The sequence below is a fragment of the Xenopus tropicalis genome, chromosome 2 (genome assembly GCF_000004195.4).
Source record: "Xenopus tropicalis strain Nigerian chromosome 2, UCB_Xtro_10.0, whole genome shotgun sequence".
Lineage (NCBI taxonomy): Eukaryota > Metazoa > Chordata > Amphibia > Anura > Pipidae > Xenopus > Xenopus tropicalis.
The window spans coordinates 111,954,166-111,965,375 of record NC_030678.2 but is presented as its reverse complement, the minus strand read 5'-3'; the positions used below and the strand labels follow the sequence as shown (position 1 = coordinate 111,965,375).

General features: G+C 38.4%; 1 long non-coding RNA gene across 1 annotated transcript; it reads right to left on the bottom strand.

The window, feature by feature from the left end:
* Positions 1-7,711: 7,711 nt before the first annotated feature.
* LOC116408868 lies at positions 7,712-10,928 on the bottom strand. Its single transcript, XR_004221347.1, has 2 exons — positions 10,335-10,928; positions 7,712-8,802 (listed from the first exon to the last, which is right to left on the bottom strand). It is a non-coding gene; the product is annotated as an uncharacterized LOC116408868 (long non-coding RNA).
* Between the last annotated feature and the right edge of the window lie 282 nt (positions 10,929-11,210).

The window sequence follows — 11,210 nt, the reverse complement described above, 5'->3', positions numbered from 1 at the left end:
TTAACATGTCTCTTTGTAAATGACAGCAGAGTGATGCCTGCATTTTTTCATTTTTCCTTTCTTGTGATGTTATTGAAAAAAATGTACAAATAAAGTCGGGGGGAAGAAAAAAATTTTGCTTCCCCTTTTTTGTTTTCCAGTAACACCTTAATAACTCAGATCACAATAACTTGTTATAATTTAACACATTAGTTGGTACATTGCTCAGCAGCTGCCCCTACTGAGAATACAAGCTGTGTTTCAGTTAAGCATGTTATAGAAGCAAATGATAAGTCAGATGGTGCTGAGAGTTCTATCAATGTTTTCCAATACATAACAATGTATGCTAATGCTAACATAAGTTTAAATAGTCGGTCACAGCTCACAGCATTTATATGAGTTAAAGGGAAAGTAGTAATAATATTTAAAGCATTTCCAGCAATTCATTTCCTGAGTCAGCAAAGAGATTTTACTGAATTGTTTATCAAAGTAGATCAAAATGCCAGTTTAGTAGAATTAATGCACATAAATGGAAAGGTTGGGATTAGGAATAGCTATTGTCATAGCTGGAACAATTTGGAAAAGAAGTTTAGTGTAATAAACCTTAACAAATTCATTTTAAAATGTAAATTTTAGTAAAAATGGTAAAACCCAGAAAGCAGGAAAAAGATCCAGAGCCAGGCCAAATGTTTACTGTGCTCAAGGCAGAAGATGTACATGTCTAGCGCCCTCACCATTGCACCCTAGATTTTCTTTGAAAATTGCCTTTTATATTATCTCACAATTATTACATTTTCTGTAATTAAACCAGTGAAATTTTTATGGGCATTCTGTTTGCTCTGAGCTTTCCAGATCTTTCTGTGGATTTTTAGGAACTTTTGTTCCATGGTTACTGCCCAAAGATATTATTTTGATGCCATTTTATAGACATTGTGCTACTGATCTGGCATTAAAGGAGAAGGAAAGGCTAAGTCACTTGGGGGTGCCAAAATGTTAGGCACCCCCCAAGTGACTTTAATCGCTTACCTTTTACCCCGGGCTGGTGCCCCTGTTAGGAGAAAACCGCACCAGGCCAGGGTACCTGCAGCGAGTGTCTCTTCTTCCTCTTTCCTGCGCTTATGCATGCGCAGTAGGGTGAAAAGCTGAACTTTAACAAAAAAGTTGGCTTTCCACTCTACTGTGCTTATGCCGACCCAGGGATTTTGACAACAGAAGGAAAAAGGAAGCGCTCGCTACAGGTACCCCGGGCTGGTGCAGATTTCTCCTAACAGGGGCACCAGCCCGGGGTAAAAGGTAGGCGATTAAAGTCACTTGTGGGGTGCCTAACATTTTGGCACCCCCAAGTGACTTAGCCTTTTCTTCTCCTTTAAGTCAGAATTGATTGTATTTGTTAATTCTTGATGTTAATGAGTTTAATCCCTAATTTACCTAAAGTGAGTCCAGTAAATCCATAGTCTTCTTAGATTTGGAGGTTTTTGTGTGTAACAAGCCTTGCAAAACTACACATTTTAAGCCAGTGAGCATGAAAGCTTATTTAAATCCTCAGAGTATGCACTCTTGCCATTGTGTTGTGAATATTCCATTGGGTCAGTATTGGCGAGTAAAGTGCAACTGTAAGTGGATTTACAAATGTAGGTGGGAGTGGTGGAAGAAAGGTTAGTTTCGAAGTCTTACAAAAAAAAAAAAAAAAAAAAGAGGCTTCCAGTAAAATGCAGAAAAACAATAGGAAGCAGGTTTTTCAATCCAGACACAGCTCAAAAGCAGAGGAGGTTATTTGTAACCCATTTAAATTCTGTTCCAGACCAGAAAGAATTAGTCAAAATGTAAGCGAATTTAGGCAGTTAATCAGTTATTATCTCCTTTTTTTCCCATCTGAACCCAAAGTATTCTTTTCCTCAGTTTGGTTGCATCTAGTGGAGCTAGTGAAATCCAGTTTGTTGGAGATAAAAGGAACGTACCTGATACAATAACAAAGCAAGTAAATTTGTGAAAGAAGGTCAAAATGTGAATTGTTTCCAGAACTGTAATATATACAAAAGATGGAATATCCTGTAGTAAGAAACAAGTATTTATATCGGTTTGAATTGGCTGATGTCCCTTTTGGAAGTCCCATGTTATACCTACCCAAATCCTAGCTGGCAATTAAAAAAATGGAAACTAGCCAATTAAAATTTCGAAAATAATGCTTATCAATTAAGTTAGAAGTTTACATTTAGCCTTCATTAAATGAATAATATGTACACGCAGTGCTGTCAATTTTTTTTACCATGTAATGGGCCAGTGGTTAAATATATCACAGATCTATGGAGACAATGTGGCAAACTTTACTATTAACAAACTTGGAAATATAGCCTCTAGCTGGCAGAACTGATATTCAAACTAAAATCGTTATACATCCTGTGTACATTTTATTAATGGATTCACTTCTAGAATCAGGCCACTGACACCACTCAGGGTTAGCCAGGCATTAGATAAGGTGGGAGGGAGAACAGGTGATCCCAAGATCACTGCTTGTGGCCTCACCATGGATCCAGGCCTGCCTGTGACTGCTGCAGTAATAATTATATAATTATATGTGTGCTGGCAGAAGTAAAAATCTTACCACCTCACCATGTCAGGTAGGAAAGAGTAGATTTTGTGTTGGCCAAGCTCATGTGAGCAGTTGCCACATCTATCAAATGTTACCACATTAACAACTGCATGGACCAGAAATGAAGTATCTATGACACTAATACTAAGGTCCTTTACAGCCAGCGCTATGGATTCTATGATCCCTTGCACTGAAGGGGTAAATACATGCAAGAGAGATAGAGAGAATTTTTTTTGGTATTTAACTATTGCAAAGGAAACGGTCAGTACAGTACTGCCACCTACTGGTAATAAAACAAAATACAAATCATGTAGAAGAAGCTCTTGACACATGACAATTTTTCTAGGCAGAGACATTTTGGCCCTTAGTACAACCCTGAGGTGGCGTCTCCCCTCCATGCTTAGGTTTTTTTTGGAGAGGGCCACATTGATAGTTAAAAAAGTTACCAAGAGTGGCTGTTTGCCACCCCTGGTAACTTCAGGGGTGCTGCCACCTGAGGCAATATTTTTCAATTCGTCTCATGGCACTAAACATTATAGTATATATGCCCCACCACCCTTTAACTACTGCTTCCTTCCTTTCTTAGCCTTAGCCTATATTCACTTTTTTGAAAAGCCAATTTTAAGAACAATATTAGTTGTCCCCCTCTCTTTTTTGTTCAGTTTTTAACTTATAACCTTTCTGCCTACTTCCAACCAGCAACTGAAAATGCTATCTGGTTTTGGGCATCACTGACCCTGTCAAAAAATATAAAATGGTTCCGTTTTATTGTTAGTCATATATTGAATTGCTCATCTTTCTTTTCAGGCCCTAAATGCTCCTCAGCTTTTGCAACCCTCTGAAAAATACATAAAGGAAAATCTACTCTCAGCTCATAAAGTTAGTGATAAGTTAGAATTTGTTTCTTTATTATTTAGCTGGATAAACCATACAAAAACCATAGCTGCAAACTCATTTATTTATACCCTGATACCAGGGGTGGGCCAAGCTGACCGGGCACCCTAGGCAACCCGGTCGGCCACTCCCCCCCCCGGAACGGCGCATGCGCGCCAAAGCACAAGCGAGGGGGGGGAGAGGTGCGAGGGGGGGGGGGCGCAATCCAAACGGTCATTGCCTCCACCGCTAATGACAAGTGGCGGGGGTAATGACAAAGAAGGAAAACTAGGGGTAGGCAGGAGAGGCTCCTGTCTGGTGCCCCCCAATCGTTGCACCCTAGGCAGCTGCCTCTTCTGCCTACCCCTAGTTCCGGCCCTGCCTGATACCCATGTAATCTTCCATGTGATTCTGATGCTTGTAGATGGCTGCAGCTAATTTTGTAGTTCTTTACCTTAAGGTTCTTTGATGCGCTTTAAGCATAAATACAGCCACTTGATCATCTTGATAAAGTTAACATTTTAAGAAGGGTCTGTTAACAGAAGAGAAAGATAATGACAATGATATGCCAACATAGGTGCTATATTACACAAGTGCATTTTCAGTAGCTACTAATCAGATCTTTGATTTCACTTTCTACATTTTAGTAGAGTGTTCAGAACTAATTACTGCTTTGTTGCTATTGGCAACCACACTTTAATTTAGTTTATGGTTGTAAACAGTTTCTTCTGAGCTGTTGGGTCAGAAAATGGTATATGAAACTTTTCTGTAATATTGGCTACTTTGGGCAACTAATCTCTCTTAAATGCCTTCCCATCAGCAATAAAGTGAATCAACGGTGTGCAACTAGATGTAAGCTCAATAAGACACACAATAACAAAAAAATACCAAAGAATCAGAATATAATTTGGATCATAGACTGATGTATTGGAACATACATGCAGGAAACATTGGGCAACTTCGGAAAATGAAGCGTCATGTATGCAGTTGCTGCTAATATGCTGCTGGAGAAGAAAGGGAGGGGGGATATAACTCTACAATTTGCAGTGCAGCAGTAAAGTGTGACTGAAGTTTATTAGAGCATAGGTCACATGGCTGTGGCATTTGTTTTTGTTTGTTTAAAGAGGACCTGTCACCCTAAGAAATAATTTGAAATTATTTTTTATTGTGTTTGTTAAGCAAAATAAACTTCACTTACATTATATAAGTAATGTAAATATTGTTTCCTTCAGTCCTGGAATTACATAGTCATATCAAATAGGTAGGTGCCATTTTGTGGACACTGCTATTAAGGTAAGCTTTGTATCTTGCCAAAATCTTGTTTCTGTGCCAGTATGGGGGACCTGATGCTCATGCCTGTGCAATGGTTACAAAATTAGATGGTTAGGAGGGAGGGGGAATGAGAGCAGTGCAGCAACATATAAGAAGTTCTGAATTCGAAGTGAAAGTAAGTGTCTGCCCCGCCTCTATGCCTTAGGCATAGAGGCGGGCATGAGAATATATGATTGACAGTTGGGATTTTTAAATGCTTTTATAATGGGTATGGATGTGTTAATAAAAAATGAGTTTGGGTTTCATGTTTAATTTGAAAAGGACTTTTATTATACAGCTTTTTATGTCTGGGTGACAGGTCCGCTTTAAGCTATGTCACATTTTTCTGCAATGATATCTCCCTGCAATGAGCCCAAGGTGGTGATGTCACAGTGGCAACCTGCAACAAAGCAACTGTTGGAAAATAACTGTTGGAAAATGACTGTTGGAAAATGACTGTTGGGCAGAGCATTTAGAAGAGTGGAGAGCTGACAGCCATTTCCAACATGGAGAAGAAGGATTTCAACTGCGGTGATTTGGGACCAGGACCGTTGGAAGCAATAAAGAGAAAGCTAGAGAGTGAAGAAGGAGCGGCAAGAAAGAAGAAATGCAAAAAGCATCATTACGAAGAGAAATCAAAGGAGAAGAGTGAGCAGATTTCAAGCAGTGAACAACTTCCAGAAGAGCATAAGAAGAAGAAGAAAAAGAAGAGGGACAGAAAGGACAGCGAAGAAGGTAAACACCCCTGTGATGATCATCAGAAGAAGAAAAGGGACAGAGAGGACAGTGAAGAAGGTAAGAGACCTCCCTTGTGATTAAAGACCCTACCCATAAATGCTTTCTGCTTTCCTTCATTCCTGTTTGCTAGATTTGGGGATCCCTTGTATCACTGTTTTTATGTGAACTTGGCCTGGATTAGTAGAGAGGCTATGAGTTTAAAGGCTTTTAGAAGCAGGGGCAAACTGTCAGTACTGCTGAAAATAAAAACCTTTTTTTAAAATTAGACTTAATTATTGTAAATTTTAAGTAGGTGTGTGTGTGCATGTACATAAGTCTGTATACTATATTAGAAATAGCTACAAGGTCCTAAACTGCAGTTGCACTTAAATCAGGAAATTGATCTATTATCAGCTAGAGAAATGAAAGCAAATATTTGGTTATGTGCTAATGTCAACTGCATTATGCAACTTAACTTCAAAGCTATCTTATTAAATCAGCCCTTTGGCAGGATTCGGGACCATGGGCTGCCTAATCAATTGGGGATGCATTTGTACCTGAAATATTAAAGTACCACTGTTTAAGTTAAATTCAAGGGGTATATTTATCATGCTGTGTAAAAAGTAGAGTAAAGCATTACCGGTGATGTTGCCCAGGGCAGCCCATCAGCAATTAGCTTTCAACAGTATATTTATATTTATCATGCTGTGTAAAACAGAGTAAAACATTACCAGTGATGTTGCTCATAGCAGCCAATCAGCAAAATCACCGGTAATGTTTCACTCCACTTTTTACACAGCATGATAAATATACCCCAAAGTGTATAAGGTGTAAATTAAATCTCTTCTTCACTAGATGGAAATGACCAGAAAAGACAACGGGCTGATCCTACAGAGCCTAACCCCCAAACAATAACCAGCTATGAGTTCCATTCACAGCTGGGACAAGGAGGATACAGCAGGGTGAGAGATCAGTTTCCCCCTAGGGAAACCTCTTCTTTGGGCATATGATTTAAATATAGACATAGCAGGGGAAGAGAGGGAAGTAATATTAAGGATATGTTCTAAAAGGATTTTTAGTATCTCACATTAAATATTATTGTTGTCTTCCAGTTTAGAAGTAGAAATATATTCTACTTAATTCTGTATGCTGATTATTCAACTTTTAATTATGTGTGTATGATACTTTATAAGAACACACATTAATATATTTGTTAATTTATTAACATGTTTAATATTTTTTATCTGTCTTCCTTTCTCAGGTTATGCTGGCCACATTAGGTGACAGCCCACCTGTTGCAATTAAGGTCATCAAGAAGAACTCAGGGTGCATTTCCAACAGCATCCTGACAGAGGCCAACGTGCTACAGATCACGAGCGAATGCCCATACCTATGCCATGGGTATGCGGCATTCCAAACACAGGTACACAACTGGTTTATACCCAAAGATCCCCCCCTCCCCATGCAAGGAAAACAATATTTCATTCCCTGAGAAACACACACATCCTTTCCAGTTTCTAGTGTAAGTGCTTAAAGGGTACCTGTCATTGCAAAATTGTAAATTTAACCCTAAAATTTAAACAGTCAAATAGCTGCTGAATTTCCAAACTGGATAAAGGCAAACTATCCCTGCAATCTTTATTTACATAAAATATCATATAGGGAGAGGTATTTGATATAGATTTATAAACATTTTTGTTACAGCCACTCTGCTGCAACACTATTTACTACATCTTAAAATGTGTGCGTTCCCCTAAACTGCACTGTTCAGTTCATTTATTCCAATGATTCATTCTCTGTATTTGTCTGTGTAACCAGCGGCATGCATTCCTTGTTATGGAACTCCTCAGTGGGGGAAGCCTGGAGGAAGAGATCAACAGACACGGATGCCTGGATATGACCAGAGTACTGTAAGTAGCACATTGAGGAATATAGGAAATTACTATATTCTATACTATATATTAAAACTGTTGCAGTCATTGGCTATTGTGCCTTTATATTTACTAATAATTCTGAACTTGCTAACAGTTTTGCAGAATATATAAAAGAAGGCACCTTATTCCAATTTAATGGTGAGCTATTTCCCATACACCTACAAAAGTAGCAAGGCATGCGCTAATCTTTATCATCATTTACTTCTAATTAACAGCTTCTACTCCGCAGAGTTGGTATGTGGTTTGGAATTCCTTCATAACAGGGGCATCATTCACCGGTCAGTATAACTCAGCTATATCTTACTAATTCTTTTTTTTTTTGCACATTTCATTGCCTTATAGGTTAATATTAATTCCAAACCTCTCTCATGATTGCCCTTTTCATATCTTTATTACAGGGATCTCAAACCTGCAAACATTATGCTAGATGGAGAAGGTCACATCAAGATCACAGATTTCGGTCTAGCGAAGATGAATATTTTCAACAACAAGACCATCACTGGGCGGGCAGGCACAATGGGATACATTGCCCCGGAGGTAAGAAATGCAACTCTAGTATCATTCTTATCAAGTAAGGCCTAGTAACAGCAGTATGTATAGGGTTATGTGGCCAAAACAACAGAACTGTATATATAGCCAAACTGATAACATGTATAGACGTAGAAGTATCAGTGACTGCTGAAATGCAGTTACTTACCCCAATGTCATTCTTGGGTTATATAAGCAGCCTCTTGTCAAAGTGGATATTAAAAACGCTCTAAACGCAGTCAAGTAAAATTATTACTACACTGTTTCCTTTAGCCATGCACCAATATCCCATGGTCTCTATGCCCCAATGCAGGCAGTATTTTGTAAATTATTACCTGAAAAATCCTTCTACCAGAAATACACCAATCTACAAAATGGCCTGTCCTTCATATTTCTATGTACTTGTACTGGCTGGCTTTATAGGATAAAGGCAGAAGACACAAGGGTTTGTGGGATGTCTTTCCATAGGGAAGAAGTACTGCTGGGTACAGTATGGGAAGGGCTGATCTCAGGTAAAGCCAACATTATCGCATTCAACTTTTACTTCTTATATCAATACAAATTTTGTTAACCGTTACCTTATTTATAGGTCTCACAAACAAATTATAAGATGGTTAAGGTGAAGCCATCAAAAGGTGAAATAACTGACAACATCTTACTAACTGATAAATGCTTTGTTTTTCTATTCAGATCCTAGAAAGTAGGGAATATACTGCAGCAGTAGACTGGTGGGCCCTTGGAATCATTATCTTCGAAATGGCCACCGGCGAGTCCCCGTTCTTGGATGGAAGCGATGAGGAGGAGCATACTGACTCTGTCATCTACGAAGAGCCTGTCTTTCCTCACTGGATTGATGAAGATCTGAAAGATCTTATTAAAAAGGTGATATAGAGGAATTATAATCACATGTATGCATTTGTGCTGTTTATCAGCAGTTCGGACACTCACATTTAAGCTCATTTTTTTCAATTGATCAGTTTAAACCCAAAGCCTGTTTCCCTGCAGTGGGTAATGGGGAATGAAACCCAAAACACTTCTGGGGGAGGGATGTGTCAATGCTTTAACCGCTTTGAACTGGAGGAATGCTGGCACATTATAGCAATTTAGTAGGCATAGTCATTGTAGGGTGCAGAATTGGTCTAGGCTTCCTGGAGCCCAATGGAGAACCTGACATTGAGGGCCCACTCTCACAACAGTTAGATGTAGGTAATGCTAAATGTAATAATGTCATATTGCCCTATGGCGGACATATATATATATATATATATATATATATATATATATATATATATATATATATATATATATATATATATAAAAAAAAAAAAAAAAAGATTTAAGGAAATCACCCTTGGCTGGGGCCCAATAGCACTACATCCCATTAGGATATCCTTTGGTACTCTGGGAAATGCCAAGAAATTAATATTCCCCAGTGATTTTGAGTCTCATTCACACTGAAAATTGTATATATATTTTCACTGCACATACTAACAGGCAGTGGTTATTTGTTTTGCAGCTTATTGTATAGGTTCCTAGAGATGTATTGTTTTTATTTAGTTGTCTTTTTAATGGTTTATTTTATTTTAAGCTCCTCAAGAAGAAGCCTCAACAGCGCCTTGGGGTGTGTAGCACCATCAAAGACCACCCCTTTTTTTCTTGTATTGATTGGGAGGAGCTGGAGAGCCAGGAACCACCTTTTCAGCCAATAGTAAGTTCTTTTAAAAAGACAATAGAAACATAACCCTGAACAATTAGTGTAACTTCAGTAAAATGTATTGTTTATAAATTAATATGAGAAATCTCAAGACTAACATATAACAGCAATAAAATCTCATACCTAGCCACAAAAGCTGAAAAGGGTGCAGGTAATGAGAAAATAGAAATTAGAGATAGATCGGTGCAGCTCAAGGTTACTAAATCTCTGTTATAGATCACATATAATAACTCCTCCCCTCCTGCCTTAAATTGATTCCAAGGAAGGCAAAGAATTACTACTTATGTCAATAAAGCTAATGATTGCTAACTACTGGCCAGAAAACAAAAAGTATAAAATTGTAGCTTCTTGTATGTAGAGCACATTGCAGCACTGCATATTTACTTGTGTACATTATTATTGATTGCCTTTACAAATGAATTCTCCCTGCACAAACAGGCATATTTATTTATAAACCCTAGGGGTGCTGTAGCATTGATATGCATGAAAAATGTTGAAAACAAGGCAAACTATATTTCAGTTTCACCTCAAGAATTTGCTTTGATTTGTATAATTTGTTTACACTCTTAGCCATGAGACCTATTGAAATCTGGTACTACTGATTTTAACTAACAAAATAATATGTACAGTTTCAGTGTTGGATCTGCTGCTGCAAAGACAAAGGCACTTACCGTAGATTTTTACTTACCCATACTGGATATTCTGTATTGTCCTAACAATTATTTTCCACTTTTGTGCAGCCAACTATGGATCTTTTTAAGCCGCTTGAAGGTAAGGCTCCGTCTTTCCTGCAGCCCCAAAGGAATGACACCACATCAGGGGGCAGCAAGAAGAACTCAGGCTTTTCATTTGTCAGCTCCACCTGGCAGAGGTAAGTATCTGAGCCTCATGGTATCTACAACCACCATCCATGGACTTTAGCATTGGAACATCAGCTGCATACAGACTACATCATCTTCTGCAATGTCTGGTCATTTGCTCCGGAGCCCCTTGGGATCCATTCATCTAGCACAGTCTCTCATCTGGAAAAATTACAAGGGAAAGGTGAGTACATAGGTAAGTGTATATCTATATAGCACTACATAGGGAGAGAATGGTGTGTGATTGAGTGAGAGAATGTGAAGTATGAAAGGACCAAGGGCGTAACAATAAGGCAAGCAGGGGCAGCCTGCACCTTGCCTTGCCTTCATGTCTATGAAATCTATTCCCTAGTTTTAATGCTTTTATTACAATCTTGATACAGAAAGCTTTTTTTCCCCCATTCTGCGGCATATTGGCAACAGCTTCAGAAGGGGTTTTTTGCCTCCTGTATCAACTTGTACATTATTTAGAATTATATCAGCAAAGGGATAAACTTCATAGGCATGTCTCTTCTAAAAGCCTCCATTATTATATTATACTATTATAGTTGTTATAATATTAGGTTAACGATGCAGCACGCTTTGCCTTCATGGCAAATCCATACAGCACAGTGTTGAATCAGGAAGGATTTTTTCCCATTCTGCGGCAAACTGGCCAAAGCTTCAGAATGGGGTTTTTGCCTTCTTGATCAGCCTTTTTTTAG